This window comes from Onychostoma macrolepis, chromosome 13, assembly GCF_012432095.1.
Source record: "Onychostoma macrolepis isolate SWU-2019 chromosome 13, ASM1243209v1, whole genome shotgun sequence".
Taxonomy (NCBI): domain Eukaryota; kingdom Metazoa; phylum Chordata; class Actinopteri; order Cypriniformes; family Cyprinidae; genus Onychostoma; species Onychostoma macrolepis.
The window spans coordinates 32544604-32560209 of NC_081167.1; positions in this window are offsets into that span (position 1 = coordinate 32544604).

Here is a 15606-nt window from a genome sequence, read left to right on the forward strand (position 1 = left end):
GAATATTTGTAGTTTGGTGTTGATAAAGATACTGATGGGGGTGTGGAGGCTGGGAAATACTGGCTATTAAAAATAAAAAAGAAGAAGATGATGAAAGAAAGAAAGAATGACACAGGATACTCACACAAGACTTATATACATTTGGCCACAGATACATTTGTAGAGGTTTGTTTCAGGCATTGTTGTAGCTTCACACTGCAGTATAGTCTCCAATGACAACTAGGTAGGCTAATCTATTAAAAAATAAATTAATTAAAGCCCCACAAATGAAATATATAAAAGCTACACATAAAATATATATATATATTAGCCTAGGTTAGCATAAGTTATTCACTTATTGTTTGTTTTGCTGTATTCCTGTAATCAATCAGGCAAAACAGCTTATAGACGGTTTATCATATTATTACAAAAACTATGCATTATTTTGACACTGTTGCAGTTAATGCTTTAATGCTGAACATTGATACTTCATTACCTTTTCGAAATAATCCATTAAACACGTAGCGATTTGAGGAGCACGCACTAATATTTTCAGTTCCATTCGTTTGCGTGTTGTTTCAAGGACACGCCCACAACAGGGGAACTAATGACTATTCACGATAACTCCACCCACTGGAACAGTTTTTCACAGGAACTGAATATTACACAACACCGATCTAAGGAGCAATAAAAACACCAAACCTTTAAGTTATAGAGTACACAACATAATAAGAAATTAATTTGTTAGTAGAACAGTGTGATCACACGGTGTGACGTACCTTAGTGAAGTTGTTGAGGATAACAGCGTACAGTCCGTGCCTCGATCATCTTGACGTCTTCTTCTTCTATTAAGGTTTATTGGCGGTTGGCAAACAACTTTTTGGTGCATTACCGCCACCATCTGGTGTGAGTGTGGACCAGAATGTTGTGTATAAGCATTGTTTAAAAACTGGTTTCTCTAAGATATTGAAACAGTATATTACAACACTTTTTTTTTTACTCTTTCCGCGAAATGCTAATCAAGCCAGCATTTATTTGATCAAAAATACAGAAAAAAGTATTACAATTTAAAATAATGGTTTTCTATTTTAATTTACTTTAAAATACAATTTATTGCTTTGATCAAAGCAAATATCTTTGACGTGTTCTGTTCTGAACACGCGCTGGTTTCGATCTGCTCTGCGACAGTAGTTCCCGCCACTGAAACCGGGCCCGGGATGGGTCCGTGTTACAGCACTGAAACGGATGTGACTGTAATACGGATCCGGCACAGAGTCAGCTGCTGTCTGGGTGGGCTGTACAAACCAACAGAAGATTTTGATTGGGTTGTTTAATGTCACGTGGGTTGTAGTATCGGTTCATGCTCCTGGTGGCAGTGGTGAGTGACTTTTGTTGTGATCCGTCAAAAAAATAAAACGAAGACGATTAAATGCGTTATGGTAGAAAAGTGGAAAAGGTAAGCGTTTTGTACAATTTTTGTTTGTTTTGTAAAAAGAATTGCAAACTATTTTATTGGTGGCTTTTGTACAACGTTTTCTTAGTACCACACACAACTTATAATGTGCCTGACGATATATATATTTTTAAACTACAATTTGCTCTGCAGATTATGGATACCAAAGACCATAAGCAGGTAATGTAATTGCATGACAGTGTATTTATTTTTTTTATTTTTTTAACGTTTTGGACTGCACTGATTTATAAAGTGTAATTGTCTTAAATGTTTGTAAATAGATTTAGGATAGTTTTCTAAACAATCAGGTACATTTTCAAAAGTGTTAGAACACATCTCTTAAAACAATGTAACATAATTAAAACATGGTTTAAATAATTTTTATTTTATTTTATACTAGTAATAATCAGTAAAATAAATATGCAATATGTTATTGTGTTTTAGGATCACTTCTTAGTCTAGTTCACGCTTAGTCTAGTTGTGGTTTTCAAGAGGAATACTTTGTCTACAAGTAGTTGTGAAGTCTAATTTACCTGGCCTCATGTCGTCCCTTGGGGCTTAAAAGTTCTGGACACTGTTTACTTGCATAGCATAGACCTACAGAGCTGAGAAATTATCCTTGAAATGTTTGTACATGTTCAACAAGAGAAATGAAGTCATGCATATCTTGGATGGAATGGGGAGAGTGTTTTAAATTTGGGTCGTGCTAGTGCTCATTGTGCTTCTTGTGTACCCACCAGGTTATGTTGGGAAGGGAAAGCGACATGAGCTCTGTGGAATTTACTTGGAAGCAATGCATCTGGGATTTTGCAGTGTCCACTGACCACTGCATGCAAGTCTATTGTGCTGAATGAATGAATGTACATAATTTGATGAATCAGAAATAAAATCATTTACCCACCCTGAGATTTCAAATTAATTCATGGATTTGTGTAACATGTTCTGAAGAACATTAGTCTGTCATTTGCTGTAATTTGATTTAAAAAAATAAAAAATAAAAATAAAAAATGTGCAGTACAGGTGGATGGTAAACAAAATGTAAAACAACATTTTCTTTATGTATTACACATTTATCTCTCGAGTGCAACTGCATCTCACTTTAATATGTTCCTTAGTAGGCTACTGTAGAAGAATTGTAGAAGTAAAATGTAATATCCAGAAATATACTTGAATTACATTAGCCTACAGTTAAAGGATTTAAAATGACACCATCAAGACAATGGCAAGTTGTAAAGATGTGACTTCAATGATACTGGACACACAATGACAAAAATGTATAAATTTCAATTTAAAATACTATGAAAATGTGTTATATTTATATCATTTTTTAAAAATAAGATGAAATCCAGCCTACTTGCGGAATAAGCTCCTCCCTCTCGCAGGTCTCCAGGATGTAGCGATAACTACTTGAGGAATTTTGAACGCAGGTGCTGAGGGGGTGCTAGATCAAAGACAGGGGGAGCTGGGCAATTAATAGTAAATATGACCAAAACAGGTGGTTGTTGTTGTTGTTATTATTATTATTATATTCATAATAAAATTGCTATATAGGCGCATTTCAAGTGTTTACGAGGAGTGTGGGAGTATTATTGCGCTTATTGGGGCGCCCGCACAATCTTAAAATAAATAATTTTTGGATGTGCTTTCTGCCATCTCTCATACAGTCTCCTTGAATGGAGTGCGTCACAACAATGAACTGGCTCACTGACATAAGAAATAAATCTATAGAAAGCTTGAAGTGTCTACTATTAAACGAGCCAATTCAAATAAAAAACAAATCTTCTCTAATTATGTAGTCCGTATGAAAAGGTGCATTTCTCTGTTAAAGGCACCTCCATTACTGTGGAGATGGAGAGTCAGCGCAGGTGTTTGCAGCCCATACTGACTGAGAAAGCACTAGTTTAGTAATAAATAATTAAAATGTCTTCTCTTTCCCCAACACATTCATAATCATTACTTTTGCCGGTGTTTTGCGGCAAGATTTATGCATGCGCTTAAGCACGGAATAGGCTATAATACGCCTAAATACATATTAAAAGATGGTTTATTATATTAATCAATTTAATGTAAACGTGCGACTAGCTGACTAGAAAAATCCTTAGAAGGGGGCAGGCCTACTTGGCACAAGGAACCAATCCATTTTTAAAATAAAATGCTATGAAATTAGGAAATGTGCGACTGCAAATCACATCATGTTTTGCTTTGCACGAGTTATGCATGATGGGTCAAATATTTTTATTTTATTTATTCTTTCTTAATGTATGGGGGTGCTATGAGTGTGCTTTGGTCCTTTTAGGGGATGCTGGAGCACCTGCTAGCCCCTCCCTAGCACCGCCCATGGGAACGTCCTAAACCCTTGATTACTTAGAATCCGCAATATATGGAGTTGGTTTATTGTTTATATTTTTTCCCTTACGAATTTGTTTGCTGCAGCATTCTATATGTATATAGGTATACTTGGGCTGTTATAAATGTTTAAAAACATAATTTATATATTATAGAGTTGTATGGGGTGGGGATAAATTAAACGTGATCAGCAACGACGTCATAATCATGTTGCATTGTGGTCTATGGAGTGGCCTGAAGTGGGCATATGAAGCAGACTCGCTACCTTCATCATAACATACTTCTAAAGAGACTAGAAAACTGGGTCGGGCTTTCTAGGATGGTACTCAACTGGTTCAGGTCATACTTGGAAGGGAGAGGTTATTATGTGAGTATAGGAGAGCATAAGTCTAAGTGGACGTCCATGACATGCGGAGTCCCACAAGGCTCAATCCTTGCACCGCTCTTGTTTAGCCTGTATATGCTCCCACTAAGTCAAATAATGAGAAAGAACCAAATTGCCTATCACAGCTATGCTGATGATACCCAGATTTACCCAGCCTTATCTCCAAATGACTACAGCCCCATTGACTCCCTCTGCCAATGCATTGATGAAATAAACTGTTGGATGTGCCAGAACTTTCTTCAGTTAAACAAGGAGAAAACTGAAGTCATTGCATTTGGAAACAAAGATGAAGTTATCAAGGTGAATGCATACCTTGACTCTAGGGGTCAATCAACTAAAAACCAAGTCATAAATCTTGGGGTGTTTCTGGAGACAGACCTTAGTTTTAGTAGTCACGTCAAAGCAGTAACTAAATCAGCATACTATCATCTCAAAAACATTGCAAGAATTAGATGTTTTGTTTCCAGTCAAGACTTGGAGAAACTGGTTCATGCCTTTATCACCAGCAGGGTGGATTATTGTAATGGTCTCCTTCCAAAGAAGACCATTAGACAGCTGCAGCTCATCCAGAACGCTGCTGCCAGGATTCTGACTAGAACCAGAAAATTTGAGCACATCACACCAGTCCTCAGGTCCTTACACTGGCTTCCGGTTACATTTAGGATCGATTTAAAAGTACTTTTACTCGTTTATAAATCACTCAGTGGCCTAGGACCTAAATGCATTGGAGATACGCTCACTGAATATAAACCTAACAGACCACTCAGATCATTAGGATCGAGTCAGTTAGAAATACCAAGGGTTCACACAAAACAAGGGGAGTCTGCTTTTAGCTATTATGCCACCCGCAGTATGGAACCAGCTTCCAGAAGAGATCAGATGTGCTAAAACATTAGCCACTTTTAAATCCAGACTCAAAACTGTGTTATTTACTGAATGAGCACTGTGCTACGTCCCAACTGACTGCACTGTATTTTATGTATAATCATTCTATTCTTAACTGTTTTAAATTCATTTTAAATCAATTTTTATATCATTTTAAAAGTTTACAGAAGGCTAAAGTAAGTGCTGTGATGGTAAGAGAATGTGGCCAAAGAAAGACAAGTGTGTTGGTTAATCAGTTGAAAGTAGGACCTCTACTTTAAGTAGGAGTTCAATTTGTTTGGTTCATGATGGTCAAAGTAAGCAGGGGGTGAATTAGTGGAATAGTTAGGTGTTTTGGAAGGTTTTTTCACTTAGTGCGGAAGAGTTTGAACAAAGCTTGAGAATGTTTGTTTTTTAAATTCCTTGTTTTTATTGTTGTGATTTTTATTTTTTTTATTCCTTTTTTTGTTGTTGTTGTGATTATAATTTTTTTAATGACTATTTTACTTCCTTTTCTGTAAATGTACTTTAAAATAAACTTGCCTTGCCTTTGTCAAAATTGAGGGGTCGAGGGTCTGTCCATATAAACTTCCCTCATCCACTTCACTAAGTGGAACACACTTCAAAATAGCAGCAGGGATTCCCCTGAGGGGAAGTGCTTATGCTGGGTACACACTAAAAGATTTTTAAAATCTTATAAGATCTTCAAAAAGTGAGAGAACCCAAACATGAGGACAAAAAAATCCTAGATTTAACCGTTTTGCTCTTATAGTGTGTGGTGTGCTGCGATGTGGCAAAGACAGCACACCACACACCAACAGATTTTCAACCAGAGTCCCGAGACTTGAGAATAAACAATTTTTATAAAAAAAAATTTAATTAATTTTAATTGCAATTTTAGAACAAAGAACATACAAGGGCAATAACATATAAATACAATAATAAATAAAAAACAATAATAAATAAATAAATAAAATAAAAAAGGAAAAGCAATAAGACAATTACATTTCCTTAAACAAGTATAAATAATTAAAAATTATCCAAAGAATAGATTTAAGGGTTTAAAGTCCCAGTCTTTGGTAATGGCAGGAAGAAATTGTGATGATAGTGTCCAAATCCTTTTGTGCGGCAAAATGACGCTTTTGTTATGCTTCCGTCTTTTGTCAGCTCACTTTCTGATTAGATATTGTTTCGTTTCACGTGATAATCTGCAGATCATACGCGCGTTTGTCCTCGGGGTTTCCCCCCACATATCAGGATAGCTGATCGATTCGCAATCGGGGCGCCTCCGACGTTCTTCCAAGCAGATTCAGTCACTCTTAACACACCTCACACCACAGGAAAATCTGATAAGATAATCTTTAGATCCACCAAGATAATCGGGACATTACCTAGGATTGTCGGAAGGGGAGAAATCGGCCCAAAATCAGCCCGATTATCTTGTGATGTGTACCCAGCATTAGGGAAGTTTGCAAGTGTGTGTCTAAAAGTGGAGTGGAACACAGCCTTAGATCGGGACTTTTTGGAGTGGGTTCGCAAGTTTTTTTATTCAGATTGTAACTTTAGAGTGTAGATTGCGAATCACTTGATTCAGATCTGGACTTCAGAGCAGGTTCGTGAATCTTTTTTCAGATTTTTAATTAAACAGAAGAAAACAAACCATTAAGGCAGTACATTGTTAAATACAAAACAAAGAAAAAAGAAATAAAGTATACACAAATTTAAATCCCTTAAGAAAATTAACCATGCTTTTACTATAGTAAAAGTGTAGTATCCATGTTTTGTTTTTTTTCTCTGTAAATACCACAGTTAAAACTATGGTTAGTGTAGCAAAATCATTGCAAATTTGTGGTTACCATGGTTTAACTATAGTAATCGTTTTTTTTGTTTTTTTTTGAGTAAGGAATATGTTGCCATTGTGGAGTGAGAGAACGAGGGCAGGTAAGATTTTATATTTCAAATACAAAGGGAACTGAACAAGAGGCCAGTTTCACCCTGACTACGCCACTATAGGAATTCCACCCATAGAATTAAAATGAACCACCTCCAGAGGCATACACAGATTCGTATCACCAGTTAGAGTCAGAGACAAGGGTAACAATTCAAAAATGATCTCTTTATTGACACATTGCGAATAAAAACAAGGTTAATAAATGCTGAAACATCAGTTTCAGAACTTCGGCCACTCAGAGTCCTGAAACAAATCAAGGGCCAGGGACTAGAGCTGACCAGTAGAGGCGGATAGTCAAGCCACACTACCCACAGGTGAATCACTGCACGTCACTGTGTACACACACACACAACCAAATGTTAAAACAAGTCACTGCACACGGTGAGGAAGATACCGCCACCTAAAATAAAATCAGTCCTCTGCCCCTGGTGCTCAAGCCCTGCCACGACAAAGAGGCACACATCAAATAAACAACCGCTCTGGGAACTGGTTGGGTTACGAGCTCAATCAGTCAAAAAGAACAAATCAAATAAACCTCATTTTACAAACAACGAATCAACAAATAAATAATTACTTGAAACAAAACCACAGTTCCAACAACATACAAATATAGAAAAGAAAAATCAAGGAAAACAAAATACAAACTTTATAAACCAATTAAATAAATAATTCAAACTTCAGAAACAAAAATAGAATTACAACTGAGAAGAGCAAACAAAAAACAATTAAAGTAAAATGAAATTTGGAAACAGGACAGAACTGCAGTCGTTAATGAATTCGAAGCACCCCGACTGGAATGCAGTTACAGGCTGTCACCTAACCTATAAACAAAGAGACTGTTACTCTGTTAGATTTGTTCTCTCCCATCCCAATGTTTACATGCAGAAACAAATACTTACCGATTGTTGAGGGGATTAAGGTTTTATCAAGAGCCAACCTTTTCCAGCAAAGGCCAGTGCAGAAAACACTGATCCAACAACTGCGTCAGGTTTCCCCCAGCTGAGAAAGGGAGCGAATTAGCCATGTTCCCCAATTCAACCAGCGTACATCACCTAACTAGAACAGTTAATGAGAAATTAACACAACCTCTTCCCTACCTTCTTCAACGTCTACACCCAGCCTGTATAGACCGTAACGAGCGGCACGGAAATAAAACTCGTAGAATCAGGACAGAGGCACTCTCCACACAAATCAGCGTTTCTAAAGCCTACGTTAGACAGTATACCGCTCGTAACTAAACATGCCGTAACCTATACCACAACTAGCAGCGAGTTCTCCTTACCGTCTCAAGTACTCTCATCCGGTTCCGGGAAGTGACAAAAACGCGTTAGCGATGCAGTGGTTCACCAATGACACACCCCAGGTAGCACATACTCTCCCGTTTTTATAGCCCAGGTGCGCTGGCCATAGGTTAAACCAATAATGATGCAAGAAAACTTGCCCCTCCTGCCACACCATGTTAACAATAAAAAAGGTAATACATTTACACCTTAAGAGGGCACATAGTCGTAATCTGGTCTTGGTTTTCTTTCTCTGTTGGATTCCCCTCCACTCTTGACGTGAGCTGATGGTTTCTCTTCTTTAATGTATGTGAAAGCCAGGCTAAATAAAGCCACCTCTGAGCAGCCTCAGAATGTAGTATCAAAGGCAGTCAATAACTGAATTTTCATCTATGCACCTCTAAAGTCTGTAAATTCATCAGATGTGCCACATTTGCAGAGTAAACATAGCTTATTTCATGCACCTGCTTTTTCAAGTGTGATCTTGAGTGTTTTTCTTCTTGTAAACAGTGTGCCAACTAGTTTAATGTATTCACAGTTACCTACTGCATTAACATAAGGTCACATTCTAGCAGTGCTCTGTAGTGTTTTGCTGTTGTAGCTGCACTTATTTTTGTCACAGGTATACAAGTAAGTTTAGAGAAGAAATGCTGCAGTCGTACAGCAAGAAGCACTGCAGCGATTGGAGGATATTGAGGAAGCACATGTTAGCGGTGAGTTAGCAGTTAGCTGAGACTCTGAGGCAGTGACTTAATTCCTATCATCATCATCAACTAGAAGAGCAGGCAATTTAAGCAGTATTTTTCTGACGTCTGAATGATAAACTGGAGTTCCTAATTTGACAAAGTCCAGCAATCATCCAGCGCTGGCAGGGACAGACGCTCCGATCCAATCTCATCTAACCTTTAGCAGCTGCTCGTTTATCAGGAATTACAGATGGAGGGGAGTCAGGAATAAGAGCCTGGTGTTATTAAACTGTCCTGGTTTCTTCCACCAAACGCTCTGTTGGGACGGCGAGAAGCATAACGTGAGCTTGAGCTTCTGTGAAATATTGCTTATGTGATCTGTGTCCCATAACGGCACGAGCTGATCTGGGACCAGTGATTGACAGGCGTCATCTGAGCAGTTATGAAGGCTGTATTTCTGAAGACCAGCATGCAGTGTATATCATCACTCCAGATTCATTTCTTATCAATTCGGAAAGTGAAAATTGTTATTTTGCTGTCATTTGATTTGAACTATTGTTTGTCTAATCACATAATGAGTAAAAAAAAGATGTTAAATTGCTTTTAAAAAAAGCATCCAGTTCATCTGGGATCTGTAGTTTACTGCATATTATTTGTCTGATGTTGGTTTTGTGTTTAGTCCATGTTTACAGAAAGAGTGTTGTAAGAGGTAACTTAATGTCATATTTTCTGTCAGCATTTCTATAAGCACTAAACTGTTTAATTCACACTTTGATACAAAGAGATCCAGATTCAAGCTCATAACATGAAATGTGTGCCGTACAATGCAGCGAGAGAAAGCAGGACAGAATTATCCTGATCTTCAGGTTAGATCAACTAACTAGGAACAAAATATTTACCTGTTTTATTTATTTATTTATTTATTTTTTGAAGATGCTGGATATCTCTATCACAAGATAAATTCTGTGTTTTTGTCTTCAAATCAGTCTCATGAGTGATAAACACTGATTATGTGTGAAAAAATTGAGCCGGAGGGGCTGCTTTCTTCCACTGATAAACTCATAATGTGTGTGTGTGTGTGTGTATTAGTTTGTGTGTGTTCAGTTAACAGTCGCAGACAGAAGCGGCGATCACTGAACTCTTCACCCCTTCACTTTCTAAAGTGCTGTCAAAACAAATCGGCATCTTCCTCCGAGGCTCTGCTTTCACTGAGTTCATGGGCCGTTCGTTATTATGAATGCAATTATGACAGTCACTGTCATACTGTAGCATTATATTTCTATGATGGATAAATATAAAGATTAACAGAAAATTCAAACATGTTTTAACTCCAGTTTCATCTTTGACATGAGCAACACTATCAGAACTATTAGCAAACGAGAGGAATGACAGTCCTCAGAATCGGTTTAAAGCAGAATCCGTCAGTAAACGACAGTGTGTCGTAACCCTCCATCTGATCCACTCACGCTCAACACTATACGTGTCTCTGCAGCACAGAAGCAGTCATAAGCAGCACAGCTATATCTGCAGCAATAGCCAACAATACACTGTATGGCTCAAAATTATACATTTTTCTTTTATGCCAAAAATCATTAGGATATTCAGATCATGTTCCATGAAGATATTTTGTAAATTTCCTACTGTAAATATATCAAAACTTAATGTTTGATTAGTAATATGCATTGCTAAGAACTTCATTTGGACAACTTTAAAGGAGATTTTCCCTCAGATTCTAGATGATCAAATAGTTGTATCAAATATTGTCCTATCCTAACAAACCATACATCAATGGAAAGCTTATTTATTCAGCTTTTAAATGATGCATAAATCTCAATTTCAAAAAAATTTACCCTTATTATGACTGGTTTTGTGGTCCAGGGTCACATATAGAGTTAAACTGGCGGTAGATCTCTGCAGGGAACTAGGAGGCGTTTTCCCATCTGTGTCAGTTTTTAATGAGGCTGTAGATTAGGGCCGGACCTGCATGATCTCATCCAGTCGGGAAAAGTGGTTGATAAACACCCACCGATTGGAAATTGGCTCACTACATTTAGCACAGTTTTTGTTCCCCTACAATAATTATAATAATTATTCCTGTACGTTTATAGCTTTGTATCATTGCTTTTCCAGTTCCACATTTCTTCTTTGAACTTGTGGTGGTGTAGATCTAATAACTTCTTTCATTTGAGTAAGCTAAGCATCATTTTATTTCTAGACATCATGAGGAGACGGAGCACTCACAGAAATGGCAGCATGGCTCTATACTAGCCTTTTGGATAGTTGGTTGATGTGTGAACGTGAATTACTGGACTTGCCTGAATAGTTAACACATTTATATGGCACAGATCATATTGTTTTTGAAATATAATGTTGACAACCCATTTTGGAGTTTGCAGTCTTTCAGTGGATGGAGCCGGTGCCGTAAAGGGACTTTGGTAAGAGCCTGAGGAAATCATGCTGAACCATTATCCACAATTGCTATGTGCCCTTTTCGCTCTTAATAATTGTTTTGAAACCACTTAAAATGTAACACTTGGTGTCACATAATCACATCAATTGTCTGCTCAGCATTGATCCTGCTGTTTCATTCGTGTTGCAGGCACTTTTCCCTTCGGCTGTGCTTTTGTTAGGGGCTTTGTTATTGGTAAGGAAAGACTGCCAAAGCACCAGCCGCTGTACTCAACAGACTGCGATTCTCCATCTGCACTGAATTTTCTCTGTGCCATGAGAAGGACAGGTGTGATGATTGTTTGTGAAATGATTTCACTCATCTTTCCATCTCTCACTGTCACACTTCTAGGAATATTTTAGGCCCATTTAAATGTGTGCTTTCATAGAGATGTATTTATAAATTGTAGATTGACTGTAAGGCTTTGTGTCTCTTAGGCTGTATCATCACAAACAGTTTATTCTCTCTGTGCTTGTTTTGGCAGATCATCAAGGTTCACTTTCAAGCTGCTTCAAAACAAAAGTAAGACGTTATGTCCTTTACAGCCACCAGAGTGCGAACCTCTCTCCTCCGCTAATCCATAAATTAAACCTCTTAGGATTTGTAAATGAATTGAACTGAAATTTTCGCTGACTTGCAAGAAATGATTGAGTCAGAGAAAGGTCTCTGGGCTCCTGTGCGTTTGGTGCAGTCAGCAGAAAGAGTTTGCTCTGACGCTGAAGAAACCCAAAGCCCACGGTCTGACACACCAGTGGCTCTAGCTCTAGTGTGTGTGTGTGTGTGTGTGTGTGTGCGAGTGTGAGAGTGTGTGTGAGCGTGTTCACACTGCCATCAGCGATCTGTCGTCACACACTGATCTCCATTATCACCGGTGAACAGATTTCCACTGTAGGTTTGTTTGTGCTTGTGGACACGTTTTTCCTCGCCACATGTTTGTCTTCTTACATCAAAACCACTAGACAATGAATTCTAAGCCGCCTCTGGTGGTGTTTTGCAGAACACTCAGAGTTTGAGAGTTGTGAAGCGAAGCTGGATCCTGACACACAGCGAGTGTGATTCGTGTTACACCTCAGAGCTGGGACATTCACACACATATGATCACATTTAACAGTGCAACGCCTAATTGTTTAAATGTCAAACGGCCAATAAAGTGGCTGACAGCCTGTCACTTCCTGTTAGTTTCATGATGTAAAGCGTGATTAAATAGCGACGTTACCGTGCTGACATTTACCCATGCGCTACTGTTGTTCTTCACGTTCTTTCCCGTCTGACTGCCATAAAGAGAGTGACACTCTATAAATTCTGCTCTCTACAATTAAAACTGACATTAAGAAATCCCTGAACGCTGACATTTAATCCGATCCATCATTCTTTACATAATGGAGAGGGGAGATCTTATTTTCTTTGTGGGCCCGTGATAAGGTTACGCAATCCAATTACAATGGATGAATTACCGGCCGCATGGACTCTCACTTTGCCAGATATACTCAAACACAAGACATTTCCAGTTTATCTCATCTCTTCTGAGACCACTGCTGTAAAGCATGAGTATTATTTTTATTTATTTATTTTTTAACACCATGTCAGCAGCAAGGCTATCTTCATGGCAAAAACAGAATGAGTAACAAGTCATATAGTTAACAAGAGGATATATAAGACATTTAATATCAATACTAGACAACAAATCTAAAATGCATAAAGCATGTCTAAATACAAAGACATTTCATTTGTATATATACTGAGGATGGAGTAAATATTGTAGCCTGTTATGAATTTGGATGTTTGTGATTTGAGCCCCGATATCATCTTATGGAGCATCACAGACACCTTCGCTTTGCTCAGCGTTATTTCATGTGAAGCAATCCTACTGAAACAGTATGTGACCAAACAAAAGTGCAAAAGACAACTTTTGTATTTATTTATTCATATTGTTAATCTCATTTTCATCAAAACGCATCATTTTAAACATTTCCATATTATCTTTACACTTTACGACAGATGCATGTTCCCCTCGCACTGTGATTTTCTCCTGCTGTGTGTTTCTCTAGTTTTTAATGTTTAATAGTGTCAGATGAGCCGTCTCTTTCCGCTGGAAGAACAGCTCGAGTTGGTTTTGAACCACAGCGGGTGTAAAGTGTGATATTTCCACCCTTTATCACGCTCAGTTTAATTACGCCGGGGGAAAATGCTTTTCACGTGACACACTGGAAAGGTCGTGTTGTCATATTTTAAACAACAAGAAAGGCCTGTGTGAAATTTGACCTTTTACACATATGCCTGGGACACCAGAGGTCAATTCATGCATTTTCTGCTTCACAATTCTTCAGACATACACCAAACTATATCTAGGTCACAGACGAAGCACAGTTGTCCTGAAAACACACATTTATGTATACATATATTCAAAAATGTGCAGCTTTTCCTGCTTCACTGTGTGGCACTGCTGACATTCTAGGATCAGATACACACTGAAGGTAATGTACAGCCATAAATACTGACTGCTAAACAAGTTCCTCATCTGAAATGAAAAGCTTCTGCTCTCTGCTAAAGCTGAAATCTTTAAAACAGCTTCATCATATAATGAGACTGATATAAATAGACATTTCTCACATTTTATGTGCAGCAGCATGAAAAAACTCTTTCACAAGTTCAGAAATGTATTAGTTTAGAAATGATTTCCCCTGAAGAGCGAAGAGTGATCAGCCTGCTGACATTACATGCTGTTATTTATTATTGAGATGATGTCAAGAAGCCTCGAGTCCATACTAGCGTATCCTGTGACCTTCTCACTGTTACTCTCGGCCAAATCTAGAAAACAGAAGAATGGCATTTCAGCGTTTTTATCAACATTAATGCCATTGAACAAATCTGAGACAGCATGGCCGAGCAACATCCAGAAGAGAGATGAACTAAAAGCCCCATGCAGCCTGTTAAAGCTCATCGGCTGGTTGTTTACATGCGTTTGTGCGTTACCTGTTATATACAAACAATTAAATGCGTTTTCAGCTGGGGTTTTAAACTACTAGCCATTTTCCAGTCGCTGTAATTTAGCTAATGAAATGATTTGATTTTGGGCTGGAATGCACTACACAACTTTGTAAGTTGTCACAGAGGAAACACTCAAACACTAAACGACTGAGGATCACAACTCGCAGACTGAAGAAATTCATGCAGAAAAATGCGTCTTGTTGCAGGAGGCTCATGACAAATCAATACAATATGTGTTTTTAAATTGTCTCAAAGCATGTTTAAAATCCTCCGACTGGATGAAATCAGAGTCTGAAGTTAAAAAAGATTATATATAAATAAAGAGTCTGTGCCCATCATACACTATGCAATTTTCTGTGAAATTTGTCAACTCAGATGTGCAGATTGACTCTGACTTTTGGCAGCAAGCATCAACTTCTCCAGACTGTAATTTGGGGCAAAAATCTGGGCAACAACAAACAAGAGTGCAATGTATTTTATGTTGAAATAACTGAAATACAAAAGTCAACAGATTTTCCTAACAGATCTTTCTGAAGTCATTTATATCTCCTGTAATTTGCCTCTGAATCTCAGGTGAAAATGGTCATTTCCATGACCGTGACTTTTAATGTTTTGGCTTTCTTTGCCATTTATGTTTCTCTTTCTTCAGAAAAAAAAAAATAAAATTAACAAAATCAAAAGTTTGAGCCAGGGAAGTTTCTGAAATTTGGCTGATTTGACACAGAACAACCCAATTGATAATTAGATGAGTAATTCAGAATAATAATAGAAAGTAGTAAATGACAGATGATTCGATGATAACTGGAGACTATTTGCTGAATTAAATGAGACAACAAAGTAGCATAGAACAGTTTGAAATGTTTGTTGCACGATGCATGCAGTTTCACAGACTTAAAAATATACAGTAAAACAAGTATACAGTGTGTACAGTCAGTGCTCACTAAGTAGTGGGCTGGAACTCTGAACACGGCCCTGTAAAACGAGGGACGGAGAAACAGCTACAGCCTATAAATAGAGAAAAGAGAGAGTTTTCTGGTCTGTTGCCATGCAGCCGGCAAAAGACAAAACTGATTCCCTTCAGCGTTTAATTCATGGTTTGATAACTTATGCCTGCCATGCAAACGATAATGTAATAATGATGGAACATAATAAAACCAAAAAGTTGATTTAATAGATTTGAACAGAAACCTAATACGCATTTGAATGACAGAAGAAGTCTTGCAGG